The 18,176-nt window shown below is 43.3% G+C and overlaps 1 protein-coding gene across 1 annotated transcript in view; it reads left to right on the top strand.

The window, feature by feature from the left end:
* Positions 1-18,176, top strand: part of bbs9 (Bardet-Biedl syndrome 9) — a 227,709-nt gene that overhangs the window by 86,746 nt on the left and 122,787 nt on the right. The window lies entirely within an intron of this gene.

Here is an 18,176-nt window from a genome sequence, read left to right as displayed (position 1 = left end):
AAAAATCTGGTGACCCCCCCCAAATTATTTGGCGACCCCCCTGGGGGTCGCGACCCCCAGGTTGAGAACCACTGGCTTATAGAATAGATATATCTACCAGCCGTGGCCAAAATTTACAGTATAATGAGACAAATATCCACTATTTTACCAAGGGCCATTTCCCACCCCCTTTACTTGGTACCACGGCGAAAATAGTGACGCATTGTGAGCTTGTAGATTTGTGGCGTACAACAAAGTATGAACCAGAGACTAATTCTGCAACGGTTTGATGTGTTTCGCCCTGTAGCGACAGCCATTGCGGTGTGCAAAGTCGTAATGAATCACTGTACTCCAAGTGGGGGCATTGAGAATTGGATAGAAAAGGTTTTGGCAGTGATCTCAACTGACGGCTCAAGGTAGCCTACCGGTATGTGGATGATGTGAATGTTATTTAATTTGAAAGAAATTGATCATGACATCCGTCAGCCTTTGGAGAAGGCGAACGGATTACTGGCTGCTGCTTGATGTATGGTTGAAATGCTGTGCAGTAGACTTAGCACCACTGTAAACCCACAAAACATTGTATTTCATGATTGTTTTTATGGGCACAACAGTTCATCGAACTAATCAATTTAATTGATTATAAAAAATAAGCAATAAAATATATTAATTATGTATTCCTATTTTGGGTATCAGGGTATGTCATTATATGTGAAAATCGTTAAAAACAAATAAAAAGTGTTCAAATTAGTGAAAATAGCAGATCTACAAGGTCACAAGTTTAGCTTGTAGATCGGCTATATTCACTATTTTTGCATGACACCGTTGTGTGACAAAGTATAAAATAATGCTTAAGTGGTTAATCGATTCATTGAAATACAAAAAAATGTTAAATCTAAGAAAATAATCGATAGTTGCAGCCCTAATAGTGTTCTAACAAGAGGAATAATGAAATAATAATACAAATATTAAAACGGAATTTTGTTGTGTAGTATCCAAGGTTATTTTCTAAATCATCTAGCATGCAATGCAAACAGACTGCACTGCTGCCTCATACCAATGGTGAAAAAGTCTATATCCTACACAGTGCTTCCAGATACTCGGATTTGGACCTGGATGTCAGGCTTTATTTTTTATTTTTTTATGTAATCGGTATCTACAATTATGCAGCCGATGTGTCTCAACATGTTCAGAAACAGCTGTTTAGATCTGCTATTTAAATGTTTTTTTTTGAATAGGACTTAAGTAGTTATTTGTGTTTATTTTTATTTATTTGTTTGCTTACAAGTTAAATCTTCTCAAATAGAAACTTTAATCAGTTCTAAATTCTAAGCTTTGCAAATTGATTAGAAACGTTTTGAAATGTTGAAAATATCAGTACTGTACTGGTACAGTACTGTATGTCAACCACACACAGCTGTCTATGGCTGTGTGGGGCAACATGGCCAGTTGTTTTTATACATGATACATCATGATACTGTATGGTGTGTTGTATGGTGAAAGATTGATTGATTGATTGAAATTAGTCAAAAATGTAAACAGCACGTGTACAGTTAGACATTAAGGCTAAAAGGATAACACAAAAAAGTCCAGGGGACTTGTTTCCATTGTGGTATGTATTCAGTTCATCAACATAAAATATATAATTATTATAAAATAAAACAATAATAACATGTCATCAAAAGATACAAAACACTATACAAAGGAGAAAAAGGAAAAACGTTCTGGACAGTTTTGAAAGCAACCTGTGATTTACATCTTTTAATGGATGGTGTCAGGGCATTCCACATTTTTAATAGTGGAATGAGAATTTTCCCATGTTTGTTCTATATTTGGGTGGTACCAGATAGTTGTCGCTCCCTCTAGTATTGTGGCTGTGGGTGTCACTCACTTTGGAGAAGTAGTTAGACATGTATGAGGGTATTGAGGGCACTGCCCCTTTGAGATTCTTAAATACCAATCCCATTTTTACTTGCTTAACCCTGAGCCATCCCAGACTAGCAAAGTGGGTTGGAATTAGGTGGGTCATGGGCTTTAGGCAGAGAAATAGTCAAATCAGTTTGTTTTTGGAGGTCTAAAGCTTAGTTTTTAGTGTCAAGAAAGAAAAAAAGAAAAAAAAGAATTAGGAATTAGAAGAAAATATGGAATAATAAGGGAAGGAAGGACATACAGGATTGGATAGAGAGGAAGGAGATGCTCACCAAATCTAGGTGTTATTTAAATGATGTATCTGTGTGTGTGTGCGTGTGCGGGTGTGGGTGCGTTTGTGCGCGTCTGTCGGTCTGTCTGTCTGTCGGTCTGCCTGTGTGTATGTTTGCGTGAATTCACTCCTTCTTCATGTTAGTGTGTAGTCAGGAAGGATCTGTGTTGTGTCTGCCGCAGATTGGACAACCTTGTTTTTGTCTCACCCACAAACAGATAGACAATGTGCTATCTACACATACACAGACACACACACACACACACACACACACACACACACACACACACACACACACACACACACACACACACACACACACACACACACACACACACACACACACACACACAAACACACCGCAGACCAAAAGAATGCAACCAGAGAAAATAACAAGCTGTCACATTTCTTTATTTGCATATCACTGTTCGTATTTCATCATGTGCAAATGTGAAAATAATGACAATGCAAAAACACCCACTTTTAAATTCTCATGGGACGAGCTGGGTTAGGTGTTTTGGTGTTCTCTTTTAAGAACTGTTGAGGAACACAGCTTTTATCATTCACAATTTAGGGATTTAGCTGTCAAAAATAAGTAAGAGTAAGTGCCATGAATGTTTGTCCAACAACAGGGCCATCGGATTAGGTTGCCATGAGAAGAACAAGGATATTGTAGCTGCTGGGGTGAAACATTTTATGAACAAAACCGTACATTTTCAGGAAATGTAAAAATAACCTGTGTTCCAATGGATCCAGTTTGCATCATTATTTAGTCACTATCTCTTGTTACTACTTTTCATTGGTTAAATATTTATAAAAACCCACAAACAGACTTACGGTAACCACTTTAAACCTTGCATACCTGTTATGGGTATGTAATTACAGTATAGGCCAAATGTTTCATACATTTTTTTAAAATTGCTGATTTACCAGCTCACAAGCTTGTAGATGGGCTATTTTTTGCTATTTTCACTACATTCACGTGACACAGGTCTTTCTAATTCTTAGGGCCAGTTGCACCAGCTGTGTGCAAAGTTCTCTCTTAACTCATTCACTGCCAGAATTATTTCTGGCCTGTTTGAACACTGCCAAGATTTTTCATTGAAAAAAAAAAGTACTCAGGAGCCGAGATACAGAATTTTTAAGTTTTAAGTTAACAAGGAAGTGGATGGGAGTCTATATCTTCGAAAAATCATATCTCCTTGGTCTTTGGGTCAAAAAAAAAAAAAAAAATCTAAAAAAAAAAAAAAAAAAAAAAAAATATTTTTAATTTTTTTAATTTTTTTAAAAAGTCGTTTTAGTCGTTCTTGGCAGGCATGGCTTATGGACAGAAGTCGTTTTAGTCGTTCTAGGCAGTATATGAGTTAATCCATTACAACGGGGAAGCATCTGTGTTATTTTAGATTGTTGCTAACCGTTTTTTTGAAAAATCTTAGGATTTAGAACAGTGGTTTAGAAAAGTAGTTCTCAAAAATAGCAGATATACAAGCTCACTGCGCGTCACTTCGTGCCGCACTGCGAGCTTGTACATCTGCTATTTTTGAACAATTTTGAAAAATCTTGAAAGTGTTGGCACAAAACATTTTCAGATGGGGGGTCCATGGCCAAATACATATCACATTGAGAACTACTGATTTAGAAAGTCTCAGTGTGGAATAGTCCACACTAAATAAAACTATTTAATTTGATACTAAAGATGTGCCGTTGTTTGGTGTCCAGTAAACTATAATCATTCCGGACATCATGACCGGGAGTTTAAAATCCTAGCGTGACCTCTGTACTCAAGTAAATATACTTTGTTACTGTCCACCTCTGGGACTAGTAGGTGTACAGTAAGATTTAAGTTGTACTTTCTGCCTATGTTGGAACTAAATCAGCTGGTGCAACCCGTAAACTGTTAAGTTGTGTGTAAACTCTGAGCCGAATTAGACATTATGTTCTAACTAGGCTATGTTTGAGATTATACACAGCTGCTGCAGTGCTGCATCCCAGTACTGATGTTTACCAAGTCAGTATGGTCCTGTGTGATGTAGAGACCTTCCAACGCACCCAGCTGGATGGCTCTGTACAGTATGCCTGCTGGAACCATCAGCCTTTATTTTAAACATAGCTTTACATCTGCATGTCTGCATCCGTGTGTGTGTGTGTGTGTGTGTGTGTGTGTGTGTGTGTGTGTGTGTGTGTGTGTGTGTGTGTGTGTGTGTGTGTGTGTGTGTGTGTGTGTGTGTGTGTGTGTGTGTGTGTGTGTGTGTGTCTATGCATGCTGCCTGGGAGGTGAATCTGAGCTGTTAATGACAGGCCACCGTGTGCGTGCATACGCGCAAGCTCGCACGTGCGCGCGCGTGTGTGTGCGTGCGCAATGCATGCATGCATTTGTGTGTGTAATGAGTAGAGAGAAAGGCCCTGTGTGATTATAGGCCTACTCTTAGAGCCAGAGAGGCTAAAAATGGCTACAGACTAAACACTGTCCACACACACACACACACACACACATCACATCACATCACATCACACCGCACACATCATACCACAAACCCATATACACACATTGGCTACATGCAATACATATGGACAGCGAGCATAAGTGCACAGTATGAAAATATCCGAATCTATTTTTACAATCAAACACAAACTATCCTCAGGAGATATATCATCACACTGTCCATCCATTCCTCCTGTCTCTGCTTCATTTATGAGGAATGTAGACTAAGACTATTGTTAGCCCATTAGCTTGTGTTTATATGTCAGCATGTGTTTATGCCAAAACAAGGAATTGGTGGTGTTTGCAGGAAACTGTGTGCTTGAGCAAATTAGTTTTGTGTAAGTGTACAGCATGTGCAAGGAAAAGGTGTGTGGGTGTGTGTGCGTGTGCATGCGTGCGTGTGTTACTCATCATTGAACTATTTGATGGAGCGCCAAAGTTCATTCTACACTTTGTAATACAAATATTTTGACTTATGAGAGAGGCTTAAAGACAACTTGACTATGCACACACATACACATGTGTACGTGCGCGCCCCCGCGTGCGCGCGCACACACACACACACACACACACACACACACACACACACACACACACACACACACACACACACACACACACACACACACACACACACAGCTCAGGATTCCCAGCTGTTGTTGAAACAAGCCTTTGGGCTAACTCACATCACATGCTATCAATACATCCCTTTGGAGAGTGTGTGTGTGCGTGTGCGTGTGTGTGCGTGTGTGTGTGTGTACTCTCTCTGGGAGGGCGTTTGAGTGTGTTTGTGTCAGAACTGATCAATGTGTTGTGTGCGACCTGGACTGAGTTAAGCGCCGTGCGAGCTTTGCACTTGGGAGTACGTGTGTGTCAGTGAATCCATTTGACCTCTGACCCCAAGCACACTTCTACACAGCTGCATCGGAACACTTTATGAAGTGTGTGTGTATGTGTGTGCATTTCAGACCCTCCACCCTCAGCCCTCTCAAGGAGTGTTTAACTAAGTTTCTATTCACCTGGTCTGACCTCTCCCTCGCTCTCTCTGACACACACACACACACACACACACACACACACACACACACACACACACACACACACACACACACACACTCAACGCCCACCTGTCTCCTTGCATGCCTTACAGAAATGACAGAAAACACAATGACGATGAGTAAAACTGACACATAAGTGACTTTTAAATACAGACAGTAAAACACACATCCATACAAAGAAGCAGGACCTCGTACATGTCGTACACTCTCGTGAGTTTAATTAACAGTGAGGATTTTACTGTGCACCGTACCAAGCCAAACCCCCTAGAAAAGGCTTCAGTTTTTCCCATGGATTAAAGTTCTCAGTTGCCACTACTGATTTCAGTCATTTGTATTCCATAGAGTCCATCGTGTCTTTCTCTTGGCTTTCTTAAAAGGATGATTTATACTTGGTTGTGCGCTGGTGTCACGGACCAAAAATAGCCGATCTGCAAGCTCCCAACTCGTCACGCTGCGACATGTGAGCTTGTAGATCGGCTATTTGTGGTGCGTGACACAGCGCACAACCAAGTATAAATTAGTCATAACCAATGAGGCTGCTAAAGTCAAAGCCCTACCATAATAATAGCTATTAAAGTTATTTTAAGATGAAAGAGTATTTTAACATGTTCAGCTGTATCTTCCATAAACCCTAATGGTCTTGGATATTTCATAAAAGCAAAAGTTAAAGCCTCAGTCTGCGATTTATGCAATGGGTTGGCTGTTTGTAGAACAGCAGGAACATGGGTTTAGAAGGATAATACCAAATCATCGTAATTTAAGGTAATTGTGCTAATTGTTTAGGAAACAGAGCACTAGTGTGGGGGGCTCCTTTTATGCTGTTTCACAAATCACTGATTGGCAGTAACTAAGTACATTTACTCAAGTACTGAACTTAAGTACAATTTTGAGGTATTTTTTCTTTACTGGTGTATTTCAAGCTCACAATGCGTGTGAGCTTGTAGATCGGCTATTTTCAAAATATTTTTTATACATTTTGAACTTTCCGGACTTTCACTTGTAGTATTTCTACATTGCAGTATTGATACTTTTACTTAAGTAAAACACGTGAGCACTTTTTCCACCACTGCCGATTGGGACTTGGTCTAACAAAACGTTTCAGTCGTGAGACTTCTTTTTTTTTTGCTTCAATCCATGTTTTCCTCAGAATCTACAATTCAAGCTCCACAAATCCTTTCCCAGCACCCACTTGGAACAGACCAACTCCCTAATGTTTTAACCATGGGTGGCCCTGGTCTCAACCACTGAGCCTTGCATTTAGAGAGAGAGGGGGAGCGGGGGGGTGGGTCAACTTAAACCTGTTGAGGTCAACTCTCAGAGAATCGCGGAGGGCCCTGGGGCTACTGCTCAGCCCGAGCTCATGCCTGGGGTGTTAATCCCAGGTTGGGTGTCACCGTGGTGGGGCAGGCTCTGTAATTTAGTCCCCTTGGTCGGCCTGGGGCCCTCCAGGACCGGTAGACCACCCCGACAGAAGGGAGGAACCGCTGGTGTTTGACGGCTTTTGACATGACTGCGTGCGTTGGGACTTCCAGATTTATGTATGCAAGTGTGTGATGTGATGTCTATGCATGTGTGTTGATGTTCAGAATGGTTTCTGAACATCCCTACTACAGTACTGTAGTACAATACCTTATGTGGTATTCTCCAATATGATAGATTATGTTTTGATATGAAACCTTTCAGATATTTTAATATTGTCTCTCAAAATATCAAAAGGAAAATAAATCTCCTTATTCTGTATCTGTAAAATGTATTCCTGTCACAGTTATATCAATATAAAAGCACTACAGTTTACAGCACCTTTAACTGGTGTTATTTGAAGCCTTTTTTGCCCAGCACTAAGCTATACCTGTATTGTACACTGACTACTTGAGAGAGGGGGTCATTCATGGAGATGGAGAAAGTGAGAGAGGGGAGGGGTGGAGGAAAGAGAAAGAGACAGACAGACAGACAGACGAAGGGCGTACCTTGAACATATCAAAGATCAATCGAGAATAAAGGTCTTTGTGCGCGACCGTGTGAACACGCGTGTCAAAGAAAAACAAAAAGGCCTCCCTCGCTCGCCCGACGCCTTCCCACCGAGTCCCAGTGCAAACAAAAGTTAAACACTGGTCTTTGACAGAGCAGAGGCAGCCTCATAAATCAACCAGCCATGTTTTACTAGCTGTCCATACAACTAAACTAGAGTCTGATGGAGAGAGCTGACAAGGCTATAGACCAAGCTACACTGTTAATTTACCTCTCAGAGTTACAAATGGACATGTTAACACCGAGCATTATACTGCGTAGCACTGCTGGGTCCCAAGGAATGCCGGTGCTTGGAGAAGGTCAAACTTTGACCAAATTTGCCATTAGTTGTTTCCCTTGAATAAATCGTTACTTCTACATTGGAGTTCAACAGTTTTTATTGAATGGCTAGCTTGTGTGGAATGGATCAACATCATGCTATTGATGGCTCTTGGTGTCCATGTTGAAACTTAACCATGATAACCAAATACCTTCAAAACGTTCATAGATGTTTTTAACTAGTGTGTAGTTGGCACTTCAGTGCCTGGCTTAATGGCTCCATGACAGCACACATGGCATTTGCGGCGATTGAACCTATGACCCTCCATTTGCAGAACAGTTTCTCTAGACTCTCAAGCCCACCTGGCATTGTTACCCTTGAAAAGTACTGTCATGACTCTTGCATCTTACTAAACGTTACCAAAACAAATATATATATTAAACTCAAGACTTAAATTAAGGTGCCTTTCACATCTAAAGCTCACCAGTGGATTTATTCATGCACTCTTACAGGCACAAACAATCCAACATCTAACTGTAAACGTAAAACTAGGCTGGGCTTCTAATAAAAACTGCAGAATTAAATAACATATTCAACATAATTCTTATGTAATTTAAACCTGACATGAGTGCCTCATTGCGGCTGCAGAGTTTCTAATGATCTAATCATTTAACTAGGCTATTGTATCAGACAGACCGCTGACAGCATCGTCAGATGGAGGAGGGTTGCTCTCGGTAAACTGTGTTGTTTGGGCCATTCATCTATCAAATAAAACATGTTTAGATTATTGAACCAACTGACCAACATTTCCCTCTTTATGTAGTGCTGGCAGTTGTTATCCCATAGCCTGAGAGGCCATTCAGGTGAACGTGTTGCGCTGACTGATTCAGTCATTGAGTCAGTGACGACCAAGCCCCCAGAGCCGCGGTAGAGCAGTGAAGCGGCCGTCGCCTGGTGGTCTATCTTAGAATGCAACACTTCCGCATTTAAAATGCTACTGCGCATGCATCTACCGTTTGTGCGCCTGCTCAGGACCCAATATTGGTACTTCCGGCAGACAGATTCTATTAGACCCAATGGACCCAATTTTAAACTTCCGGCAGACTTCCGGGTGCTTCAAACGCCACTGAGCAACTTTCATAGAAATGAATAGCTGGGGGTGGGGTAAACCGCCCTCTAGATATATTATAACTCTATGGTGACGACGCATCGAATTCTGTGACCGGAGCTCTTACGCCCGTTCAGAGTATGGGACGGCATTGCGGACTCCCCATTTGCTTAACTCATTGAGTGCCCAAATTATTATTATCTATTTCTGGCCATTACAATTTTATTTTTTCAAAGTAAAAAAAAAGTGCTTAGGAAGCGAGATACAGCCTTTTTAAGTTATAAGTTAAACAAGGAGTGGATGGAGCTGCAAATCTTCAGATGATGATATCTTGGGTTAAAAAAAGAAGACGTTTTTTTCTATTTTTTTCAAAAACACTTGAAACACGTTAATGGCACTCAACACCATAGCGCTAAAACACGTGAAACACGTTAATGGCACTCAATGAGTTAAAGGATAGCCAATGAAGAGAAAGTATTGAAAAGGCCACAACTAGCGCACTGAACATAGACCAGTTTGCTCCACAAGCTGGTCAAAACAGAGAGGGAGAGAGAGAGAGAAGAGGAGTGGAGGGGAGAAGAGAAAGGTAGGGGGGCATTCAGGTTATCAGGTCGGTGTGTTCCAGAGCCTTCCACCACAGCTGATAAGTCATCTCAGGTTGCCCTCCCTGTGGGTTGCTAGATCCTATCGCCTTATCCATCCCTTTTCTCTCCTCTCCTCTCCTACTCTTCTCTCCTCCCTTCCCCGAAAACTCCATTGGGGCTTCTGTAAACAATGTCGCCATGTGCCAGCACCTCCTCCTCTCTCTCTTTCTCTCTCTCCCCCCTCCCTTCTCTCAGCCTGTCTCTCCTCTCGTCTGTTATCTGTCACAGTGAAGACAGTGTTATCTACTTTTGCTGTCTGGCGGCCGTGACCAAAGACAAAAGCGGTTACTGTCTTGTCTGTCTGCTCCCGTCTATCAGCCAGAGAGGCCAGATGCTAATCACTAATCTCCAACCCTCACCCCCCCACCCTTCCCCTGAGATGCTTGCTAGCTAACAGGTGAAAAAGTCTCCAAGGACCGGCTTGTTTATGTCTTGTAGCTCTTTATCTCTCAACCCCTGCTTCCTTGACTTGTCTGTGGGAAGTCTTTGGCTCTAGCAGGGGATGTCTTAGGGTCATGCCGACGTTGGAGCTCTAGTCTCCCGGTGTCTGCCGTTGAGAAACGGTCACCCCACCGCTGGCTGATTTATGATGTTTTCTCACTCCCAAAATTCTGAACTGAGCACTTGCTGGAAGGACAGGTTTGTTTAGATGTATGTTTTTGTTCTTATCATGGTAAAAACAGAGCCTGTGTTTTTTCAAAAAACTTTCAAAAACAATCCTGTCCATCATGTCAGTCAACACATCCAAACTTCCTGTGGCTAAATAAGTGCTGGATCATCTCCCTATGAAAGACTGAGCCTTCATATTGCAAGTCAACCCCAGGTTACAAACTGATGAGTAATCTCTCTCTCTCTCTCTCTATTGCTTTCTTGTGTTACTCTACCTCTTCCCTCTTTGCTCTCATTCAATCCTCTACCTTTCCTTTGAACTGTTCATTTCACTTCCTCTCTCTGTCCCTTCCTCTCTTCCAAGCATCCTCCTCTTCTGAGGGATGAGTGCTGCCACGTCGCTCCCTGCCAAACACACACTGTCATTTTCCACTGACGGAGATAGTACAACACAGTATGTGTGTGGGTGTTGGAGTGTGTTAGCGTGCATGATTTTGAGCGTGAGTGTGTGTGCACTGTGCAGTCCTGTGTGTGTTTATGTTTGAGAGAGAGGAAGGACGGACGTGAACAAGTGAGAAAAAGTTAAGGTGCGTGTGTGTATGTGTAGTCCTGTGCATGTTGACACTTTTGTACATGTGCGTGTGGATTTTTTTGCGCATGTACAGTATACTGTGTGTGTGTGTGTGTGTGTGTGTGTGTGTATGTTTGTGTGGCTTGGAGGATGTCCATGCTGCTTGCTGCGGCTAACTGAGCAGGAAGCGTCTAATCTGCTGGCTAAACGGAGCATACAGTACACTCTATCTTACGCACACACACATACGCGCACACACGTGCGCACACACAAAACTTTTACTTTACCCAGTGTTGTTTTGTCCAAAGAGTAGAGCTCCTGTCAGCAGCAGATTGTGTTTCATTCGTTTCTATCCAGACATGCTCACTAGATGCACATTTCCTAAACTACAAAGCCTCAGACTTCCAAATAGTTGTGATTACAACTTCATTTTTGGCAGATAAGTCAAACAAGTTGGATTTTTCCCTGCCTCTCCTTTTACAGCAGGGGAATTCCACCCACTTGAAGAATTCACATTGCTTTCTCCAAGTTCCATAATGAATGTTTTTCCTTAAAGCCAAGGAAATCATCCTTTGTATTCCATCAGTTACCATCAGTTAGTCTTATGCAGGCACCAATAGTACCAACTGTACAGTACCAACTGTTTGACAAACTGTGGAGGGTAAGAGCCTTGCACAGAGCACCTTCAGGCACCTTAAGCGCTAGGATAACGGACAAACTGTTCTCTTTCTTAATTCTGCTGCTATTCTTCATTATTAGTGTGGTTGCCCGTAGGGGGGCACCGGCCTACTCTGCAGCATTGCTAGTCAGGAACGATGCAAGTTGGAATTGCATTCCCCACCCGATTATGCAATACCCGTTGTACCTGTTACCGGTTGTCAGAGTACCCGTTTTACCCGTCTGTCCCTTTTATGCCCATACTGTATGGAGATTTCAGTATCTGTCTGTGTCCCTTTTAGAGTAGTGAGGATAACGGGGATTGTACACAGTAAATAACTCAAACTGACCCTTACAAATGGACAAAAAAAGTCTCCCTTTCCATATCCATCTCCACATTTTACTGTACAGTTTGAACACCCTGCCGCTGACCAGATGGCAGGCATTTTCTTTTGATTTGTTAGGGAGGGGAGAGGTGACGATTGATCGTATTCACATGGCTGCCTTACGTAATACTAAGTATGAAGTAAGAGTAAAATGTCTACCGTGTGAATATGGTCTATCTACAGTATGCTGCCATCCAGCATGGTAGAACATCTTTATTTTGTGATATTATACTGTTTAGACTGATGCTAGGTTCTTGGTTTACCTATGATCCTAGATTACTGAGGCACTACACTGTATCTGTATACATTTGACGTATATGTACGCAAATAGCCGATATGTGCAGCAACTCATGCGTTTTATGAGATGTTTATTCCCTCTGGAGGTCTTCTCCTGTTCCTAGAAACTGTCCACTAATCTAAACTCTCCTATATTGTTTCTATACGGCTGCTTTCTATGGTAGGTTGTAATGAATACTCACAAATAAAATCTGTCCTGAGACAATATTTTTGAAGGCTATAATTGAGTGGTACTCCCTTTGCCTTCTCAGAAACGGCCACTAGATGCAATCTGTTCAACTGTTCTGGTCTTTGATTGGTGGCTGTGCAAGGTGCCTGTTGAAGCCACCAAACCCCATTCTATCCATCAGCATGCCCTATGGCTCAAATTATACACTGCACATACCACATCCACATACTCTCTCTCTCTCTCCATCTCTCTCTCTCTCTCGCTCTCTCTGTGCATGCATGCCCTCTGTATTCATGTGCACGTGCACTCACAGACGGGGTTCTGTGAGTGCACATGTGTCCATGCACGGTCCACATGATACAGTATGTTTATGACTATAAATTTCCCCTTGTGTGTTGGAGTCGGTGTGACTGTGTGACTCTGTGTGTGTGTGTGTGTGTGTGTGTGTGTGTGTGTGTGTGTGTGTGTGTGTGTGTGTGTGTGTGTGTGTGTGTGTGTGTGTGTGTGTGTGTGTGTGTGTGTGTGTGTTTGTGCGCGCGCGTGTGTGCACATTTGCACATGTGCCTGTGTGTCTGCGGCCAGGTCCCTCCGCGAATAATGTGAAGCCTCCCTCCGTCCAGCTCCACACTGTAAAATCGTGCGTGTTCATTTAACTCTGAAAGTGTTATGATGGACCCTGGTCCATCATTTTCTGTCTACACAGTAAAATCCCCCGTGTTAACATATCCATGTGTAACTGCGAAAGGGTACAAATGCAACCAAATGGAGCAGCGTTTGTACCCTCTCAGAGTTAAATTGACACTCTGGGTTTTTGGGGCTCTGGGTCTGGGATGAGAGAGACAGAGACTGGGAGGAGTATTTTTAGCCTGGCTGTAATTTGGACAGAATGCGTCTACAGGGGAAAGTGGTGGTGTATTCACTGTGGTCTGGAGGAGGAGGAGGAGGAGGAGGAAGGAGGGAGGGAGGAGTCAGAAAGATGGGTAACCATTAGTGATTGTCTTATTTTGAGCCGTCCGCCCCCTGATGGTTGGTATTCTAGCAGCGACGGAGACAGCTGAGAGTACAGGCTGCAGCACCACACTGTAAAACCTTGAGTGTTCCTTTATAACCTTTTAAAAATGGGGTTCCATTTATACACTCACAGATTTACAAATGTGTTATGGTCCGTTTGCTTTCATTTTGACTCCCTCAGAGTTAAATTGACATTGCAGACTTTACTCTGCAGTCTGCACATCACCACTATGGGGACCAGCTCAGCTCAGTGGCCGTGTGGTTAGGGTGTCTGCCCTGAGACTGGAAGGGTTCAATCCCCCGGCCAGGGCATACCAAAGACTATGAAAATGGGACCCAATGCCTCCCTGCTTGGCACTCAGCATCAAGGGTTGGATCGGGGGTATGTCATTGCGACATACTGGTGTCATGTCCATATGTGAGAGAAACAAGAGATAGGATCCTGCCCTATGGGCAGGGTTGCCAGATCTGCTTATTATAATTTCCCTGCAAGATTTTATTTGAAAATAGCCGATCTACAAGCTCACAACGCGTCGCATTGCGACGCGTTGTGAGCTTGTAGATCTGCTATTTTCAAATAGCTGATGTATATGTTAAAGTGCTCATGTGGCCCATAGTTGCTTCTTTTGGGCTGGTTTTCCTAGACCTGGTTGCTTGTTCTCTCACAGAATCTGGCAACACTGCCTATGGGCTCCATTCATTGCATGGAAACTGTTGGTTCCCAATGCTACTTACTACTCACCACTATGGGTGGTGTGTAGCATTTAGTACAAAACCATGTAGTTTTGTACTAAATATGGTGCAACCCCGTTTCATCCATGTCCTGTAGATGCTCAGAGCCAGGCCTGTCTGCATGCGTACTGAAACACTGTCACACACATGCACACACACACACACACACAAATGGACTCCTTAGACAGGATTTGTTCTGTTATTGTTTGTGTTATTGTTATGTTTTGTAGCTTAGTAATTAACAGCGTTTTTTTGTGTTAAGATTTTTAAGATGCCCTGCGAATCCAGAAAACACCCAGGAAGGCGAATCCCAAACGTGATTGTAAATGTGACATAACAGCATTCCTTCTGAAGCACGCTGTATTTCAGCACATTGTTTTCCAAGAAGCAGTCCCCACATCTGACGGCTTCACGTTTCATCTCTGCTTTAATGCTGCCATGAAAATCTCCTGTTAGCTTGAATCATGGAGTCTAAGGGAATGTCCCTTTATCTGCAGCCAACAGACCTTGTTTAAATGTGTGACTGTGTGATAACTCCATCAGCCTACACCAGAGGTCCTTTAAGGTCACCTCCGGGTTACAACAGCCTCCTATGACTAACCATGAACCCCTTGTTCACTTCTTAGTTTCAAGCTGCCTGTGCGTGCGTGCGTGCGTGCGTGCGTGTGTGTGTGTGTTCACTTTGATGTGCCCATGTTCTTTACAATGAGTCTATGTGCATGCATGCATACATGCATGCAAGCAAGCATTTTCATGTATGCATACTGTGTGTGTGTGTGTGTGTGTGTGTGTGTGTGTGTGTGTGTGTGTGTGTGTGTGTGTGTGTGTGTGTGTGTGTGTGTGTGTGTGTGTGTGTGTGTGTGTGTGTGTGTGTGTGTGTGTGTGTGTGTGTGTGTGTGTGTGTGTGTGTGTGTGTCTGTCTGTGTGTGCAAGTGCGGCACAGCCTTCCTGGTTAAATGTCCCTTTGTGTGCTCTCAGCTGGCATCAATCAGTGCCTATGGAGCTGAACCTCCAGTCTGTATAGTGTTGGACCTCCTCCTAACAATGCAGCCCTTCTACTGCACCCGCTCCTTTTATCAATACACACCAATCCTTACCAGCACAAACCTCACCTCCGTAGGGATTTGGTGTGTGTGTGTGTGTGTGTGTGTGTGTGTGTGGTTGGTTGGGGGCTGTGTGCTTTGGGGGTTTGACAGGGATTATGGTTTTGTGTGTGTGTGTGTGTGTGTGTGTGTGTGTGTGTGTGTGTGTGTGTGTGTGTGTGTGTGTGTGTGTGTGTGTGTGTGTGCGTGTGCGTGGGGCAAATGGGGTTTAGTACTGTGTTGTGGCCTATATGTAAGTGTGTGTGTGTGTCAGCAGAGTGAAGTAGGTTTTGGATGGCAGTGAGTGTGTTCTGGTGGCTTTATGGTGTTTCAGGGTGTGAGTGACATGGCAGCCAGAGGCAACCGGGGTCATGACTGAGAGCTCGGGGACCCTGGGGTTACCTCGGAAAGAACCAGAGTGCGAAAGGAAGTGACTGGAGTTACATGCCACCTGTGTGTGTGTGTGTGTGTGTGTGTGTGTGTGTGTGTGTGTGTGTGTGTGTGTGTGTGTGTGTGTGTGTGTGTGTGTGTGTGTGTGTGTGTGTGTGTGTGTGTGTGTGTGTGTGTGTGTGTGTGTGTGTGTGTGTGTGTTCTTGCATGTGAGTCTGAGTGAGCATGCTTTCACACATGCCTCATAAGTGTATATGCATTTACAGTCTGACTTTAGACAAACTAGTATGACTCACCTTGGGGATTGCTACTTGACCCCAGATACACATGCACACACACACACACACACACACACACACACACACACACACACACACACACACACACACACACACACACACACACACACACACACACACACACACACACACGCACACACACTTCACCTTACTTTGACACCGCCTCCTCAATCTCTTACGTTTCACGTTGTGTTTTCTCAGTATCACATGGCGAACGCTGAATCGATTTGTCAAACAAAACACCGGCCCCAGAAGTTTGTCTCCTCGGTCCGTGTTCCAGTCAACTCTGCACATCAGTCATGTTCCCCCGAAAAACCCACCTGACCCCGACTCCTGACACATCTACTTCCATTAGTCCCAGATCTGCTTTCACCTCCCACTGCTTCTCTCTCGTTCTCTCTCCCTCTCTCTCTCACTTTTTTTCTCCCTCCCTCTGATCAGCTCACCTCCCTCATCTCCCCTTTCCCTCCCCTCTCTTCACTTGGCGTGCCCTCTCTTGTTCTCCTCGTCTTCATCCGTCTTTTGCTGTCATCGCCCGTTCACTTCTCCCCTCTTATCCGTCCGAAGGATGGGAGGGGATTGACCCATGGGTGCGGGGTGGGGGGTAGGTTCAGTTCTGAGACTGCGCTTAATGGCTCACCACACGCTCGTTTGAAGTCCGCTGCGGTGCGTATGGATGCAGCCGCAACACCGCCGTTGGAAAGAAAAGCCGCGCACTCATCCAACACACAGTGACTTCAGCAGATAACTTGTCATCAATTATAGTTCTTTTTTAAAACACAGCTGGCTGGTAAAATTGTGAAAGTGGCTAATTTAGGGATTTACCTGATACAGTTGCCTGGTGGACAGTGGACATAGTCTGCCGACACTGTAAAATCTAATTTAACTCTGACTGCACACATTTTTATAAATAGATCCATATTGGACAGTATGAGATAAATTAATAGATGATGAATAATAAATTATAGATGGAAGAATGGAAGGAAGGAAGGGTGAATGAAGGATAGATGATTACCTATAGTCAAATCCACTGTGTTCATTTCTCATTGTGCCGCTGTTGTGCCCACTAAACCTTCCACCACACCCATATATAGGCATGCCACTATGACTCACACATAACCATAAACAAACCAGATGCGCCCTTATATAGGCATGACATGTCACTATGACTCAAGCATAACCATAAACAAACCCGATATGCCCTTGTATGGAGCTCCGGTTATCCAAAACCGGCGATCCGACCGATATGTCCATATAAAGGCATATGGATATCCAGTTGTCCAGAACGGCCGTTCTGACCATATGCCCATATATGGGCATGCCAATATATGGCCAGATACTGATGACATCATGGATCTTCATATATGGGCATTAAAGGGACAAGGACTGACAGATAGAGAGATCTCCTCATGTGGGCACAAAAGGGAAACAGACAGACGGTACAACGTGTACTCTTACAGAACCCCTGACACTATGACTCGGATATATCGGTGGGATCAACGGTGCGACGTAGGCGTGAGGGCCATCGTAGGCGTAGTGGCCAGAACTCTAGTGTATTTAAAATAGGTAATATGCATACATTGTGGTGCAAAATGTGCCCCTCTTAAGTAAATTAGCCTCCTTACAATTAAAGTGCGATTCACACACAGCAGCCCTAATAGTCACACACAGTTAAAGTCATTATAGCGTCTTCAGAGAGCTGGTGGTAACTGAAGCGTATTTATAAGGGGTGTCGGACCCAGACTTTCCAGTGATGGCAGCAGTGATTGTAGCCAGACGAAGACATCGTCATGCCAGGCGTGCTCGTGAGCGGATATTTTGACCCAAAAAGGAATTTGCATATATTTTATTTGCTGTTCATATTTTGTCATGTGTTTACAGTACAGCAGATTTCAGCCTCTCAGTACACCTATGAGCATAGTGCAGTCTATGATGCTGTTAATATAGTTATAATAATCAGATGTCTGATGGTTTTATACATGTAACCATACAGTAGATAACCCCTCATTATACACACCCCTGCTTTCTACAGGCATCTTGACAGAGGGTTATCCCGTAAAATTATGGATTTAATTTGGATCACACTGTCACCTGAGTTTGAAACTTGGATATAGTGAGTAACCACTATGAGACAAAAAAAACACAACACTACTTAAGAGGGAAGAGTTGATGAATGGAGCAGTAATGCGCACACATTCAATCTAAGTCAAGTGAG

Source organism: Gymnoscopelus microlampas (genome assembly GCF_963454915.1).
Source record: "Gymnoscopelus microlampas genome assembly, chromosome: 3".
Classification (NCBI taxonomy): domain Eukaryota; kingdom Metazoa; phylum Chordata; class Actinopteri; order Myctophiformes; family Myctophidae; genus Gymnoscopelus; species Gymnoscopelus microlampas.
Note: the sequence above shows the minus strand (reverse complement) of the source record. Positions and strands in the feature narration are given on the sequence as shown.